Source organism: Ursus americanus, chromosome 35, assembly GCF_024610735.1.
Source record: "Ursus americanus isolate L20-20 chromosome 35, mUrsAme1.1.p, whole genome shotgun sequence".
Classification (NCBI taxonomy): Eukaryota; Metazoa; Chordata; class Mammalia; order Carnivora; family Ursidae; genus Ursus; species Ursus americanus.
Window position 1 is genome coordinate 18,831,948 of NC_142161.1, and position 16,682 is coordinate 18,848,629.

Genomic DNA, 16,682 nt, shown 5'->3' on the forward strand with positions numbered 1-16,682 from the left:
ATCAAGAGGGCTCTAGTATATCAACAGTGGGTTATAGCTGAAAGAACTGAGAACACGGACACTATCTAAGGAGGAGTTCATACAAGAGCCTAAAAACAACAAAAGAGAAAAAATAAGGAAACTAGAGTAATTTCAAACCTATGACACCTACAGTTAGCATTAAACATAGTCCAGCTCCTAGCCAGATTAACAGAAATCCTCAAACTAAAGGCCTGTTTACCTTAGTTCCTATTATCCAGAATATCATATTTATCATTGAACAAAAAATTACAAGGCATACTAAAAGGGAAAACACATATGGTCTGAAAAGACAAAACACTCATCAGAACCAGAATCAGATATGACACAGATACTGGAATAATTAGAGAATTTAAAATAACTATGATTAATATGTTAAAGGGCTCAATGGAAAAACAAATAGACAACATGAAAAAAAAAAAGATGAGCAATGTGAGCAGAGAAATAGAAACAATAAACATGAATTTTTAAAAATGCTAGATATAGAAAATACAATAGCAGAAATGAAGAGTACCTTTGATAAGCTTCTTAGTATGCTAGACACAAATAAAGAAAAAATCAAAGAGTTTGAAGGTATAGATCCGTATGAACTTGCTAAACTAAAATGCAAAGATTAAAAGGAATGGAAAAAAAATAACAACATAAACAAACAAGGACACCCAACAGAATCGAACATTCAAGAGTTGTAGGTCAATTAAAAAAAAAAAAAATCTTGAAAAAAGCCAGAGGAAAACCGATCATCTTATCTATGGAGAAACAAGAATAAGAATCACAGCAAACTTCTCACCAGAAATCGTGCAAACAAGAGGAGAGTGTAGTCAAATATTTAAAGTATTGAAAGGAAATAAATCCACCAGCCCTAGGATTCTAATTCATTGGCATTATTCTTCAAAACTGGAGGAGAATATAAACTTTCTCTGGCAAAAAAAACCAGGGACTCCATTGCCACTGGACCTGCCCTGTAAGATATGTACTAAAGAAATCCTTTAGGATTAGAAAATGACCCAGGTCAGAAATTTTATCTGCATAAAGAATGAGAGAGCGTCAGAGAAGAAATAAATTAAGAAACATAATCATTTATAGTAATATTAGTAAATACATATTGGATAATTGTGGCCTATGGGTAAGTGAAATGAATAAGCCATGATCATAAAGGACAGAATACTGAGACTACTCTGTTATAGGCATTACATGTGAAGCAGTATAAGGTTTTTTTGAGGGTGGACTTATATTGGTTAATGTACATTTGAACCTCTAGGGAAATCAATAAAACCATTTTTAAAAGTACAATTGATATGCTAAGGAGAGAAAATTGAATCATAAAATGTTCCATTAAAATCTGAGAAGGCAAAAAAAAAAAAAGGAAGAATAATGCAATGATTAGCAAACAGTTAAAAACATGGTAGATATTATTTAAACTATGTCAATTATGTAAATGGTTTAAATACATTAATTAAAAAAACATTGTTAGAGTAGAAAAAATCCAATACTTATATTTACAAGAAACTTACTTTAAATATGAAGACTCAGGTAGATTGAAAGTAAGGGGTAGGGAACATACTAACATAGAACATACTAACTAATCAAAAGAGAGCTGGAGTAGCTATATTAGTTTCCGACAAAGCAGATTTCAGAACAGGAAATTGATCACAGATAAAGAAGGGCATTTCATAATAAGAGAGTTAGTTCTCCTAGGAGACGTACTTGTCCTTAATGGGTATGCACCAAAATTCCCTAAGCCTGGTTCCTTGTGCATGAAGCAGGAAACAAAACGTCCATTAGAAGATTTTGTGATATTAGAAACTGAAAAGTGACCACTCAGTGGTTAATGTATCTTATTTTTTCTTAGTGTAGTGTACTTTCCATTCACAATCTGTCCCCATTTGCATATCTACTTTCAATTACTACTACTCTTCCCCAAGCATGCTTCCTGCAGCCATGCCAATTGCCAATGGTTTCATGAATAGCCCACACTATTATTGTTCATGTATGCACTTTTCACATGTAATTTCTTTTTTTTTTTTAAGATTTTATTTATTTATTTGATAGAGAGAGAGGCAGCCAGCGAGAGAGGGAACACAAGCAGAGGGAGTGGGAGAGGAAGAAGCAGGCTCCCAGAGGATGAGCCTGAGGTGGGATTCCATCCCAGGACTCTGGGATCACGCCCTGAGCCCAAGGCAGATGCTTAACGACTGAGCCACCCAGGCGCCCCCACATGTAAATTCTTAAGTTCTTCCAAATGGAGTGTTCTTCTCTCCCACCAAACTCAACCTGTTTACCTTAAAAAAATTTCACAAACTTGCAAGAAATTGATAGTATTAATTGCTGTGTTCTCACTGTTTTCATATAATTTGTAGTTAATTTCATGGAACTTGTTCCATTGCTTTATGTATCATTCTTCCCATAATTCTTCCTCCCCTTGTAATTAGAGTTTCTGATGTAGAGGGACTGCATGGTATTTCATATTTTATCCTTTGTACTTAGCAAAACAACTTGTATAGGACTGTGCTTAATAATGAATGAAAATTAGATTATGCCCATTCCCCAAATATATAATGAATTTACATTTTTTGTACCTTTGCATGGGTTATTTTTCTCTAATTTAGATCTGTTTCCTCTCTATGGCTGATACATTCTTATTCATAATTCATGTTCTTCCTCAACTATAACACTCTTAGGGTATTTTGTAGATGTTTTATAATTTTGGCTTATGTGTTTAGGTTTATGATCCATCTCAAATTGATTTTTGTGCCTCATGTGTGCAGGGGTAGAAATTTATTTCTCTTCTTTTCTTTATTCAGTTGTTTCAATACACCACTTGCTGAAAAATTTTTTTTCTTTTCCCATTGAATTACTTTGCTGCCTGTCAAAATCATTTGATTGTAATTACGTAGAGCTATTTCTAGAATCTCTTTTGTTCCATTGATCTATTCGTCTATCTTACGCCCATACCACAAACTTGATTATGACAGCTTTATAGTAAATCTTGAAGTCAGGTAGTATAAATCCTCAAATTTTATTTCTCTTTTTTAGTAATGTTTGTTCTGTCTCAGTCTTTTACATTTCCATATAAATTTTTATTATTCATTTGTCAGTAACAACAGAAAAGCCTGTTATGAAATTGATTGAAATTGTATTCTATCTTTGATTAATTTGGAGAGAATTGATCTCTTTATAGTATTTATTTAGGGTCATCTCTAATTTACCTCAAGGTTTGTAGCTTTCAGAGTAGAGGTCTTGCTCAGCTTTCATTAGATGTATCCCTACATGTTTTGTTTTTTTTTTTTTAACTATTGTGAATGGTATTGATTTTTAAATTCCATTTACCAATTGTTTGTTACCACTTTGTAGAAATACAATTGATTTTTATATTGATCTTGAATCCCAAGACCTTAATGAATCAATCTATTACACCTACTATGTTTTAAATATATTTCTTGGGAGTTTCAATGTAAACATTTTTTTTCTATAGACAAAATTCCCTTTCTCCCTTATTCTTTCCTTCTTTCCTTTCTTCTTCCTCCCTCCCTCTCCTGCTCTTCCTTCCTTCCTCTCTCTCCCTCCCTTCCTCTTTCTTTCTTTTTTTTTCCCTTAAATGCACTAAGACCCCTACCAAAATACAGTGTTGAATAAGTGGTGGAAAGTACACAGCCTTTCCTTCTCCCAAATCTTAGTGGTGGTGAAGAATGCCTAATATTTCATCAATAAATTTAAGTTCAGCTGAAAGTTTTTCACAGATTTTTTTCAGATTGAGGGAGTTTTCTTCTCTTTCTAGATGCTAATAGTTTTTTTTTTCCCATTAATGAGTGTTAGATTTTGTCTGTTTTTGTTTTTTTTTTTTTTTGCCTCTGTCAAGATAACCATTTGACTTATGTCCTTTGTTCTTTTAAATGGGTGGATTATATTTATTGATGTCTGAATGTTAATATAATCTTGAATTCCTGGGGGTAAACTCTACTTAGCCATGATATATTTTCTAATTATACATATATTAGATTGCCTGATATTTTTCCCACAGGTAATTACAGCATTCTGATCAGTTGTTTTTACATTTCCTCCCTCTCTGTAATTCCTTTAGGGTAATCTCTATCAAACTGTCATTAAATTCACTGATCATTTCTTCTGCAATGAATTTAATTCTGGTGTTTAATTCTGTGTTAGGACCATTTTATATTGCAGATCCTAGAATTTCTATATTCTAGGAGTTTTCTTTTCTCTGCTGACATCTCCTATTTGTTTATTCATACTTTGTTCCTGTAAATCCATGTACTTATTTAGAATAGTTATTTTGTAGTTCATGTTTACCAGTTACAATATCTAGGCTATCTGTGAATTGTATTCTTTTGTAATTTTATCTTGATTGTGGGTCTCTAAAAATGTAGAATATTTTTCCTTCTTCACGTAGGTCATTATTCTTTTATTGGATGCCACACACTTCATGTCAAAGAACCAGGAGCACTGGAGTACACTATCATTTTGCTTTGTTTTCCCAGGGTATGCAAGATTTTTTATGTCTGGTAGCTAAATGAGAAAGTGATCATTCAAATTTTACCAATTGTTGAATGACTTAGATTCATTGGGTTTCTAGTTTTAAGATTAAGCTCATTTCTGATTAGCCTCACCAAAAACATCCAGTCTCTGGCTGCTGCCAGCTGCCTCTGCTAAACAGAGCTACTCTCTGTTTTATGAGAATTCGAGTGAAGAGTCAGGAGAGTATTAGATAAGAGATGTGGCATTTGTATTTACTCGCTCCTGCTGCTATTAGAATGGGTATTAGAGTTTCTAAAATGTGTGAATTATTTCTATTTTTCAGTCTCAATTTCACTGCCTTTGTTTCAGCAAAATTGGGAAGAAGTGAGTTTATGAAAATTATGCAAAGAAATTTTTTTTGTTGCGTTTGGGATTTCTCAGACTCCAATCATTCCTGCCTGCTTATGAGTTGCCAATATCTTGCCAGACCCCTTTCCCCTTGGTACAGTCTCTGGGTCTTTGGTAGGTCTCTTTATACCAGACCCTGTTGAAGAAAGCTCATTGCTTATGAAGGAAATCGGTTGATCAAGGCTTTCTTGGATCCACCACTCTTCAATAACCCCATAGACAAATATGGTTCTCATATCTTCTGGATTTTTCTTGGTGTTTCCACAGAGATAAATTTCTTCTTCATCTTTTTACACCAACACTAGAAGCAGATCTCTGGAGAATATGCGTGTGGGTTATCCTAGTGTTGATTTCTCAACTCTGTCCTCTGAAGGGTCTCTAGGTGTTCAATGTGAAGGAATAAATGTTCTTCTGGACCCATCTCACTCAATAATACCCTGTGGAAAGTACTTCTGAACAACTTTTATAAATATAATTTATTTCTTAAATAGCTTTATATTGCTATTTATATTAAATAACTATATATTAAATAGCTTTATATTCACACATAGTATGAATCTATCATAATTTAACCATATTCTTAATTGGAGTACAATAATTTTATTTCTGTGTATTTACAACTATGAACAATTCTGTGATAAACATTCTTATTATATATTTTTAGATACTGATACTTTTTTCTATGATGTGAAATCCTAGGAGTGGGATTGGTAATTATGTGTAAGGTGATTGTAATAGATGTTACTGGATTTATTTTTTAAGTGGTAATAATTTCTATTTTCACCCATCATGTGGCTTATTCTACATCCTTGACAACAGTACGAATTATCAATCTTTTATAGTTTTTGTCATTTTGGTGAGTGTAATTTTATTTTGTTGTGTGCTTTCCTGACTACCAGAAAGTTTGAGCATTTAAAAATATTTCTATTATCATTTGATGTATTTTCCTTCTGTGAGTTACCAATTCATAGCATTTTATCCTTCTTCTGTTGTAAACTTATAGTTCTTTGTATGTTATAGTTCAGAGCTCTTAATCTGTTGTCTAAATTACAAATACATCAATGTACATCTTTGTACACCTGCACTTGTGACCTATAAGCAAGCCAAAAAAAAAAAAAAAAAAACCAAACAAAACCCCCAAAACCTACTATGTAATAAATAAGTAGGGTATGTGAATGTGTCTGAGACTCAGTTTGCTTCTTTCTTCCCAGTGTACTGGCTGGTTAATGTCCCCTTGTATTCTCAAAAATTTCCTAGTGTGCTAAGGTATATGGTTGCCTCATATATGAGGACTATTTAAAAGAATTAGAGATATTCAAATTAGAGAAAATTCTTGCTTACATATATGATATTTAGGATATGTGTACATGTGTGTAATTGTTTCCCATTGGAGACCCTATGAGTACAACTAAACCACTATGTGGGAAACACAGGATGATAAATTTTAACTTACTCTAAGGGAAATAGAAATATACAGTTTCTCAAAGTTGGAGTTGGCCATTTTGGGAAATGTTTGAGTTCATCACTGCCAGCCATAAATTTTACATGAATAACTAGTTAGTGGAGCTAATACTGTGAGATTAAATCCTCCAGAAATCTAGTATGTCTTCTGAGTATATATATTATGATTCCACATGACTGACATAATAGAAGCCACTTTGTATGGTCAAAAATTATTTGGATATTCTGCAGACTAAGTGGTGAGGATTACAGGTTTTGGAATATAGCAGGGTTCTAATTCTGGCTAGGCCATTTACTTTCTACATGGGCTTAGTAACATTAGTAGACAGCTCTAAGCCTTGTTTTTTTTTTGTTTTTTTTTTTTAAGATTTTATTTATTTATTCGACAGAGATAGAGACAGCCAGCGAGAGAGGGAACACAAGCAGGGGGAGTGGGAGAGGAAGAAGCAGGCTCACAGCAGAGGAGCCTGATGCGGGGCTCGATCCCATAATGCCGGGATCACGCCCTGAGCCGAAGGCAGACGCTTAACCGCTGTGCCACCCAGGCGCCCCTAAGCCTTGGTTTTCTACTCTTATAAAATTATAATACTTCCTGTGGCAATCTTAAGTTTTAAATGTGACTATGAACATAAACTATGTAGCTTAATGTTTAGTATGTAGTAACCATTCAAGCCATGGGGACAACAACATTGTCTGCGGGTCACTGTTGACATTGATCTTGAAATTCTTACAGAAGTTTACTTATTGAGGAGTCAGACTAAGGTTAGTGAAAAAAGGTCAAAGTAGTATATTACTTAAAGTTTTCTTAGATATGGAAGCAGGTAATTAAAACAAACACGAACTCTCATATAAAGAGAAGTTTTGTTCTTTTATAGATCATACTAAACTATGGTTGGGACCACTCCTGAAAACGAGCTTAGAAATGTTTGGTTTTATAATGTCTTCTTCTCTTGCATAGAAACAGACAAAAAGCGCAAGAGCTAGAAATGCAAGCTGTACATATAATTAAACCAAGGACATCTGTTAACCTTAACAATCGGATATTAGAAAGGGCTGTCACAGTGGCAGGAAAAGTGCTGAAATGGGCTTTTCTAAGTACAGATCTTGGAGCAAGCTGACTGGGCAAAGTTCTTACTCTGAGGAGCAAAACAACAACCTTTGTTTTGAGAAATCGGCATAGTTTTCACGGGCAGGTGGCTTCATTTGATTCTGCATTTTTTTTTAACCCACGGAGTAACAGGGAAGGCAAAAAATAAGTGCGTTGGAAATGTGGCATGGAAAGCAAGGGGGTATCATACATAGGACCGTAGCTGGGGATCTCCCTTTAATGGGAAGAAATCAAGTTAAAACAACCTGGACATGAAGACAGCCTATGTTACAACCCTGGAAGAATTCTTGCTAGTTTGCAACTTTGTCTAGCATCTGTCTAATAGAAACACCAGAAACACTAATAAAGAACGATTACTTTGCATTTGAAGACAAGTAATAATAACAAAAGAGGAGCCGATGCAAATATAGTAGGAGAAAGGGGCAAGAATGAAACATACACCAAAATGAATGATGGACAAAGGAAACACCCTCTAAAATTTGTCAATGATCCGATAAACCGTGATTAAAAATGCTGGCATGAGTGAGCATATCTTAATGAAACAAGTATGAACTCACGGCTTGGAAATAAAGCCCAAGGATAAAAGGTGAGACCACAGATGTGGAAGTAGCATGAGAAACAGAAGCCAGGGAATACTTAGATGTTAAAAATAATCACACACACACAAAAAATAAAATAATCAGATATAAAGTTACCATGGACAGGGTGTATATGAAGATATTTGTGGAAAATACAATAAAGGTCATGAAGGACAGGTTTTTTTTGTGTGTGTGTCTTTTGTTATGTTTTGTTTTTTAATAAGCTGTAAGTATTGTAAATAAACAAATAATTTTAAGGATTAGAAATAAACCAGAATTTATGGAACAAAGGATCCTACATTAGCCATAATTAGTGTCCCTACATAAGTCAACCAAACAATTAGAAGAGAAAATAAACATTTAATAATATATTTCAAGGGGAATTTCCACAAATAAAAGACTTGAATTTATAGGTTGAAATGACATACTATGTCCTGGGAAAAAAAAAAATTCACACAATATGATTAACAGACACAGCCTGGTGATGATTTTGTCAAATATAAAGAAAACTATTTTTCATATCCAGGCAAAACAATCCAGACACCAGTGGGGAAATAAAATAACAATGCAGGCAGACCTTTTAAAAAAATGCATTCCACAGAGGATGTGGAACAATGCCCCTAAATTACACAGCAAAAACATGACCTAAAAATCTTATGCACGGCCAAATCATTGAACTATAGGGGATATATATATATATATATGTAATTTTTACATGTGCAAGAATGAAAGGTAATTTCCATAGACCCTTTTTGAAGAAACTGTTCCTCAGACAAAGAGGAGAAAAATGAGTAAAGAATGTCGAAAGGACTGGTGGTCAGTCTTGAATCCATTTCCTGAAAGGGAAGACATGGAAACAAATGTGTGAGTTATTCTACAAAATTGGCAATAAAGTTATATTGTTTATAGATGACTAGATTGCTAGGAAACTCAGGGGAAATCAAACAAACAAAAAAACTATGGGAGAATTTGGTAGTTGCCAAGTTACAAAATTAATAAACAAATGTCAACAGTCTTTATAAAAAATATTTAAAATAATGGAACACATGGTAATATTTGCAGGAGCAAAGGAAATGAGGAAGTAGCTAGAGATAAAATTAAATAGAAATTTATAAGAGGTAGGTAAAGAAAACCTGAATTACTATTCACGGACAGAGCAATCAATAGATAAACATACCTTTTAAGGATAGAAAGATTCAGTAGTATAATGATGTAAATTATTCCTACATTAAGACATAAAAGATACAATTCTAAAGCAAATAGAAACTGAACTTTTAAACAAGAAAGTCTCATTATGATATTTGAATGGAAAAACAATATTCTATAAAGGAGAGTGAAAAGCAAAATAAGCACACACAAATGCTAGCATATAATATCAATCTAAAGAAATGACTACGTGGTACTCAGAAATGAGTGACAGGTTCATCAAAGGAGAAGAGTAGAGGGTGTGTAAACAGACGAAAGCCATACAGGAATTCACTGCATTACTAAGGCAGCCATGTTTATTATTTTGAAAAGGAAGGATTATGCAATAATTGATGTTGATACCATCTGAGACACTAATGCAAGGCTTATCTTACCTTTTATCCAAAGAGGAATTTCCAGATAAATTTCAAACCCTTAATTTCTAGGAAATAAGACGGAGATTTTTTTGCCCCCGTAATTCTAGAGTAAGATACAGAATCTAGAAATTACTGATATATTTAAATGTTTAATATGTAAAAATAGAAAATACTACATGACAAAATTATATTTTTAAAATATATGGCAGAAGGATAATTTCACTTATATGCAAAGAGTAAAATTGATTAGGAAAAGACTCAGTAAGAAATGAGAGGAAACACAAGAACTGACAGTTCCAAGTAAAAGAAATACAAACAGGAAACTATCCTTAAATTCCCTGGACATGAGATTTGAAAATTAAAGTTATATGAACATTTTCAATTATCCCTAACATATTATATAAATGACCATTTTAGACCATATTGGTAAAAATTAAGGTTTTCTCTTTTTATGGTGATGAATTGGATTTTTCTGAACCTCACTTCAACTTTTCAGATACTTGTCATGGTCAGATTTATGTGTCAATTTAGCTGGATTACGCTCCCCAGCTATTCAGTCAAACATTAGGTGTTGGGAAGATAGTTTGCAGATGTGATTAAGGTCCATAATTGGTCGAGTAAGGGAGATTGTCCTAAACTAACTGGGTGGGCTTGAGTCAGTCAATTGAAAGGCCTTACGAGCAAAACTCAGGCATTTTTCCCCCCCTGAAATTCCTTCCTAGATTGCAGTTTTATCCTGTGCTGGAGGGTTCCAACCGGCCCTACCTGACTGCCTGCCCTAAGGATTTTGCTCTAGCCTAGCCAACCCCACAATTACGTAGCCTAATTCCTTGCAATAAATCTCAACCTCTTAATATACATATCTTCTACTCCTTCTGTTTCACTGGTTAAACCCTTAATAACATAATCATACTCAGTATAGCTGCTTTTGCTCACAGGCAACTAGATTCCTTCATGTTCCCAAGCCTGTCTCAGGTGGGTCCATACTTTAGTTTCTAAATTTAAGTGTAGAAGAGAGCTTAAATATAATGACATACCATGAATGATTCTGATTTTGCCCCAGGACATGGATTGAAATAGATATTAACAACATGATATTTTAGGTGGGTATACGAGTCTTTAGGAGAGCTAGAATAAATGGAGACTCAGTGAGATAAGTTCGGTTTGTCACTCTGTTCTACTGTTGATGAGCTTTAGTTTTTGTTTGTTTTTATTCCTCCAGTTCTCTTATAATAAAAAAAAATGTTGCAAGGAAAATTCCTGCTCCTATGTTATGGTGCGTGTGTACAAGAGTTTCTTTAAGACAATGGTTCTCAACCCTGGCTATATAATGAAGTGACCTAAAGAGCCTTTTAAATATAATACTGATATCTGGGTTTCATCCCCAAAGATTCTGAATTAATTGGTCTGGGGTTTGTTGAAGAGAATAGGATTTTTTTTTTTTTAAGATTTTATTTATTTACTTGAGAGAGAAAGAGAACACAGGCCGGAGGGAGGGGCAGAGGGAGAGGGAGAAACAGACTCCCCACTGAGCAGGGAGCCTGAAATGGGGCTCTGATCCCAGGACCTCGAGATCATGACCCAAGTGGAAGGCAGATGCCCCACCAACTGAGCCACCCAGGTGCCCCAAGAATAGGCTTTAGAAACCTTCTCAGATTGGTCTAATGTGCCAAAAAGGCTGACAATCTTCTATAACTAGGAGTGAAATTGATTGTAAGATGTGAATATGTTTATTTTTAGTGGGTAAAGACAAATTGTTTTCCAAAGAAGATATTACTATCTTTTATTCTGGACATCAGTGTAAAGGACTTTCCTTTCCTCTCTTAGTCATGTTTATCTTAAGTTTTTGCCAGTAAGGTGCTTATAAAGGTAACATTATGATTTTATTTTACATTTCCCTGATGATAACTGAGCTTCTTTATCTTTTCATATGTTTATAAACTTTTCAAGCTACCTTTTCTGCAAAATACTAGTTCCTATATTTTTCCTATTGTTCTGTTGGTAATTTATCTTTTTTAAATAATTTATAGGAATTATCGGATACTCTAAATTATAAGTCATTGTCAGTTTATGCAAGTATCTTCTTCAAATTTGAAGTTTTTTGTAAGAGAAAGACTCCATTTTTCGTGTTTTAACCCTAAACAGCTTTCAAGCCATCTCCTTTCCCCTTTAACCTACATGTGAGCAAGCCAATAAGAAAACCTCCTTCCCCCACCCCTTGGTGCTTGCATGAAGTTGAATCCTCATCCAGGCCCCACATCCTAGCCACAGCACAACCAAAACCACCAGTTTGCTCTTGCCAGCCACTCATGCCAGCCTTCACCTGCCTTGCTTTCCCTAGAAAGTACAGTTGTGTAAATAACTATTTCATATCCTTTCGGTGTATGTAGCATCATCAGGCTCAATAGGTTGGTGAAATTACTAATTATTTTTTATTATGTTTTATTTCCTGTTTTAACTGTGTTTTTGCAAGTGTTGTTCTGTTTGTTCAAACAGATATGTGCATTGTATCCACCGGTTTCCTTATATATTTCAGATTCTTGGTGTCTGCTCGTATTTATCAGTGAGGGTCTAGAAGGGAAAGCGTTGACAGCTGGAGTAGAAGTCATCAGCATAATTACAGTTTCTCCCTACAGTAATGTATTCAGATTATGATCATAGAAATTTTCATCCTGATGATTGGACAGGATGAGGGTTGTATGTGATTTTTGGATTGTCAGTTTTCTTTAGAATGTTGAGAAAAGTTTGCTTTCTGGGTGTGGGGCTGCACGTACTCCTCTGTGTGCATAATTTGTCTGGACCACTGCCTGATTTTATGCCCTGCCTCAGTAACTTGTTTAGCAGACTCCTGTATCAAACTGCCACTTTACTACCCAAAGGCAACAGCTCTTGGCAGCAATACTGGGATCTGGTGTAACTGATTTGCACTTCTTTCATTGGTATCCTCATGACAAAATCCAAAATCTTTTTTTTTTAAGTTGATTTGAATTTCAGTTAATTAATATATTGTGCAATATCAGTTTCAGGTACACAGTATAGTGATTCATCACCTCCACCCAATACCCAGTGCTCATCATGGTAAGTGCACTCCTCAATCCCCATCACCCACCCGACGCATCCCCACCACCCACACCCCCCCAGGCAACCATCAATTTGTTCTCTATAGTTAAGAGTCTGTTGCTTGGTTTCCCTCTCTCAATCTCTTTTTTCCCTTTGCTCATTTTTTTTAAAGATTTTATTTATTTATATGACAGAGAGAGCGCCAGCGAGAGAGGGAACACAGCAGGGGAGTGGGCGAGGAAGAAGCAGGCTCCCAGTGGAGTAGCCTGATGTGGGACTCGATCCCAGAACGCCGGGATCACACCCTGAGCCGAAGGCAGACGCTTAACGACTACGCTACCCAGGCGCCCCTCATTTTTTTTTTGTTTCCTAAATTCCACATAGGAGTAAAATCATATGGTATTTGTTTTTCTCTGACTTATTATTTTGCTTAGCATAATACCCTCTAGCTCCATCCATGTTGTTGCAAATGGCAAGATTTCATTCTTTTTTACAGCTGAGTAATATTCCAGTGTGTGTGTGTGTGTGTGTGCATACATATGTACATAACGCTTATGTATGTACACATATGTGTACATATGCCATCTCTTTATCCATTCACATTCATCAGTTGGTGGACACTTGGGCTGTATTCATAATTTGGCTATTGTCGATAATGCTGCTCTAAACATCAGGGTGCATGTATTCGTTTGAATTAGTATTTTTGTATTCTTTGGGTAAACACCTAGTAGTGCAATTGCTGGATCTTAGGGTAGTTCTATTTTTAACTTTTTGAGGAACCTCCATACTGTTTTCCAGAGTGGACACACCAGTTTGCATTCCCCACAACAGTGCTAGAGCGTTCCCCTCTCTCCACATCCTCACCAACACCTGTTGTTGTGTTGTTGATTTGAGCCATTCTGACAAGGTGATATCTCTTTGTTGTTTTGAATTGGATTTCCCTGGTGATAAGTAATGTTGAGCATCTTTTCATGTGTCTGTTGGCCATCTGTATGTCTTCTTTGGACATGTATTCATATCCCCTGCCCATTTCTTAATTGGATTATTCAGTTTTTTTGGATGTTGAGTTTTAAAAGTTCTTAATGTATTTTGAATACTAATCCTTTATCAGATTTGTCACTTGCAAATATTAATTGACCATATAATTGTGGGCTCATGTCTGGGTTTTCTCTTCTGTTCCATTGATCTATGTGTCTATTTTTGTGCCAGTACCATACTGCTTCAATGACTACAGCTTTGTAATATAACTTGAAGTCTGTAATTGTGATTCCTCCAGCTTTGTTTTTCTTTTTTAAGATTGCTTTGGCCATACAGGGGCTTCTGTGGTTCCATTAATATTTTAGGTTTGTTTGTTCTAGCTCTGTGAAAATGCTGTTGGTATTTTCATAGGGATTGCATTAAATATGTAGATTGCTTTGGGTATATAGACATTTTAACAATATTTGTTCTTGCAATCCATGGGCATGGAATGTCTTTTCATTTATTTGTGTGGTCTTTAATGTCTTTCATCAGTATTTTATATTTTTCAGAGTACGGGTCTTTTACCTCTCTGGGTAGATGTATTCCTAGGTATCTTATGGTTTTTGGTGCAATTGTAAATGGATTGATTCCTTAATATATCTTTCTGCTGCTTCGTTATTGGTGTATAGAAATGCAACAGATTTCCAGACGATAGCAGAATCCAAATTCTGCTTTTATTTTTGTATCCCGATTACTCTGTTCCTGGGGCTATTCTAAGGTTTTTCTTTGATACATCACTTTTTAGAAAGTGCTTCTGATCATGAAGTGGTTTTGAGTTCCTAATTTCTAATAGGTTTATTATATCTTATATCTAATAGGTTTCTTAATTTTCTTATATCTACCTTCTATTTCTAGAAATTCTTCAGTGTCACACCTGCTAATGACTCTCATCTCAGTTCTCTGTCATGGCTATGGATGTGTTTGTATTTTTATATCCCTTCTGTTGTTCCAAAGAAATTTTAAGGAGAGGAATAATTACCTATCACGTACCTTGAATTGTAAACCCTTACCTTTGTCCTTTTACTTGTTTTATTTACTTATTCTCTCCTTTAAGTTTGTCTATTCCTGGTATATAGTCTCTTGGTACTATTCCTAGGCTTGACTTTCCTAAGTAGGCTCAGTTTCCGCAAGACACATTTCTACTCATTAGATTTTGTGCAGCTATGCTCTGGACATGCTCGGTCTGATACAGTATTTCTAACCTGTAAGGATTCCGTTTCAGTCACACTTATCTTCTGTGTCCAGTAACGTTGTCTTCCCTCCCAGATAAACCAATGATGCTCGGCTTTGGCATCAATTTGATCTTAGTCTTACTATATTTAAATATAGGAAGCTCAGTTTCTGAGAATGAATTCAATTTTCAACTCAAAACAGTGCAGCAAAACAACCATACCATAGCCATGGTCACAGTGAGTATGTAATTATGCCTTTTCTTCTACAAAATCTCTTTTCAAACAAAAAAATTTCATTTACTTAACTTTCAAAGAATAAACTTCTCTATTTTAATTCAACACATTTTCCTCCAATTTTACACACCAAAGATCTAGGTTAGTGGTCTAGGTTATTATTAGGAAGGGAAGCAGGAGTGAAGAGTGTCAGGGTCAATCCCACAGAAGTCAGACTAGATTTCTAAATTAGGGATACTTGAGACCAGTTAGGACGCATATCAAGAAAGAGAGGTATTTAAAATCAAGAAGCAAAGGAACAACAGAATAGAAATCAGTGCTCCCAAATGGGGAGATCAGGAAGATCAACAGGAATATGAGCACACAGCATATGGATAGTGACAATACTTGTGGTGGCCATGAGAAAGACAGCCTCTTTATTAGGCACCCAATGCCTACCGTCACTTTTATCAGAGTAATGAGACATTATTAAAACAAGTCAAAGAAAAAGTTAACTCTGGGGGCGCCTGGGTGGCACAGCGGTTAAGCGTCTGCCTTCGGCTCAGGGCGTGATCCCGGCGTTCTGGGATCGAGCCCCACATCAGGCTCCTCTGCTATGAGCCTGCTTCTTCCTCTCCCACTCCCCCTGCTTGTGTTCCCTCTCTTGCTGGCTGTCTCTATCTTTGTCAAATAAATAAAATCTTAAAAAAAAAAAAAAAAGTTAACTCTGGATGCCATCGGCAAACTGCATAAGACATCTGAAAAAAATTACTTAGGTTTCTAGAAATTTATTGTAGTGTTTCCATTTGAGGGGGCAGGGATGGCAGTGGCAGTGGTAGTCTTGAATCTCCACAGTCAGTGGGAGGCAGAAGTTAACAAGGTTTTGTGACTGTTATTATGGTACATATTTTTTTCTGACCCATCATTGCTTTCCTTAATTCCTCTCACAGAATGCTCTGGAAATACGTTACAAATGTAAAATGTCTGCCTCATTGAGTGAATGCTCAGTAAGTGGTTGTTGTAACTATGACCACGTTTTGGAGGTATTACAATTACTCTCTTTTTCTCCTTTTGGTCCTGGTCACTCTCATTTTGGGAAGATTCTGGGAGACTTATAATGGAGTTTACATAGTTTTTATAAGCACCCATCTAGATGTTAACAGCTATCAAGTTTTTATTTTTAATTTTATTTTTTTAAGATTTTTTTTTTTTTTTAATTTGAGAGAAAGAGACAGCAAGCACAAGCAGGGGGAGCAGCAAGCAGAGGAAGAGGGACAGCAGACTCCCCACTGAGCAGGGAGCCTGACCGGGGCTTGATCCCAGGACCCTGAGATCATGACCTGAGCTGAAGGCAGACACTTAACCGACTGAGCCACCCAGGCACCCCAGCTATCAAGTTTTAGATAGCACTTCAGAATAAAACATTTCTTACCAAATCATAACACCTCTCTCTCAGTGTGGAAGTGCATGGTGCAGTATTTCCATTAGGAAAAACAGCTACGAATAACTTTGGTCACAATAATTTCATGTTAATATTAGTTAATGACATACAACAATTGTATAGAATATTAACAATATACTTTATATAGTATATAAGAAATGAGAAAACCTG

The 16,682-nt window shown here is 35.4% G+C and overlaps 1 long non-coding RNA gene across 6 annotated transcripts in view; it reads left to right on the top strand.

The window, feature by feature from the left end:
* The window catches only part of LOC123793671 (uncharacterized), a 628,690-nt gene that overhangs the window by 599,911 nt on the left and 12,097 nt on the right, over window positions 1–16,682 (top strand). For all 6 annotated transcript variants that reach the window (XR_015723077.1, XR_015723075.1, XR_015723078.1 and 3 more), the window contains one exon: window positions 12,626–12,683. This is a non-coding gene — a long non-coding RNA (uncharacterized LOC123793671). The remainder of the gene's footprint in view (window positions 1–12,625; window positions 12,684–16,682) is intronic.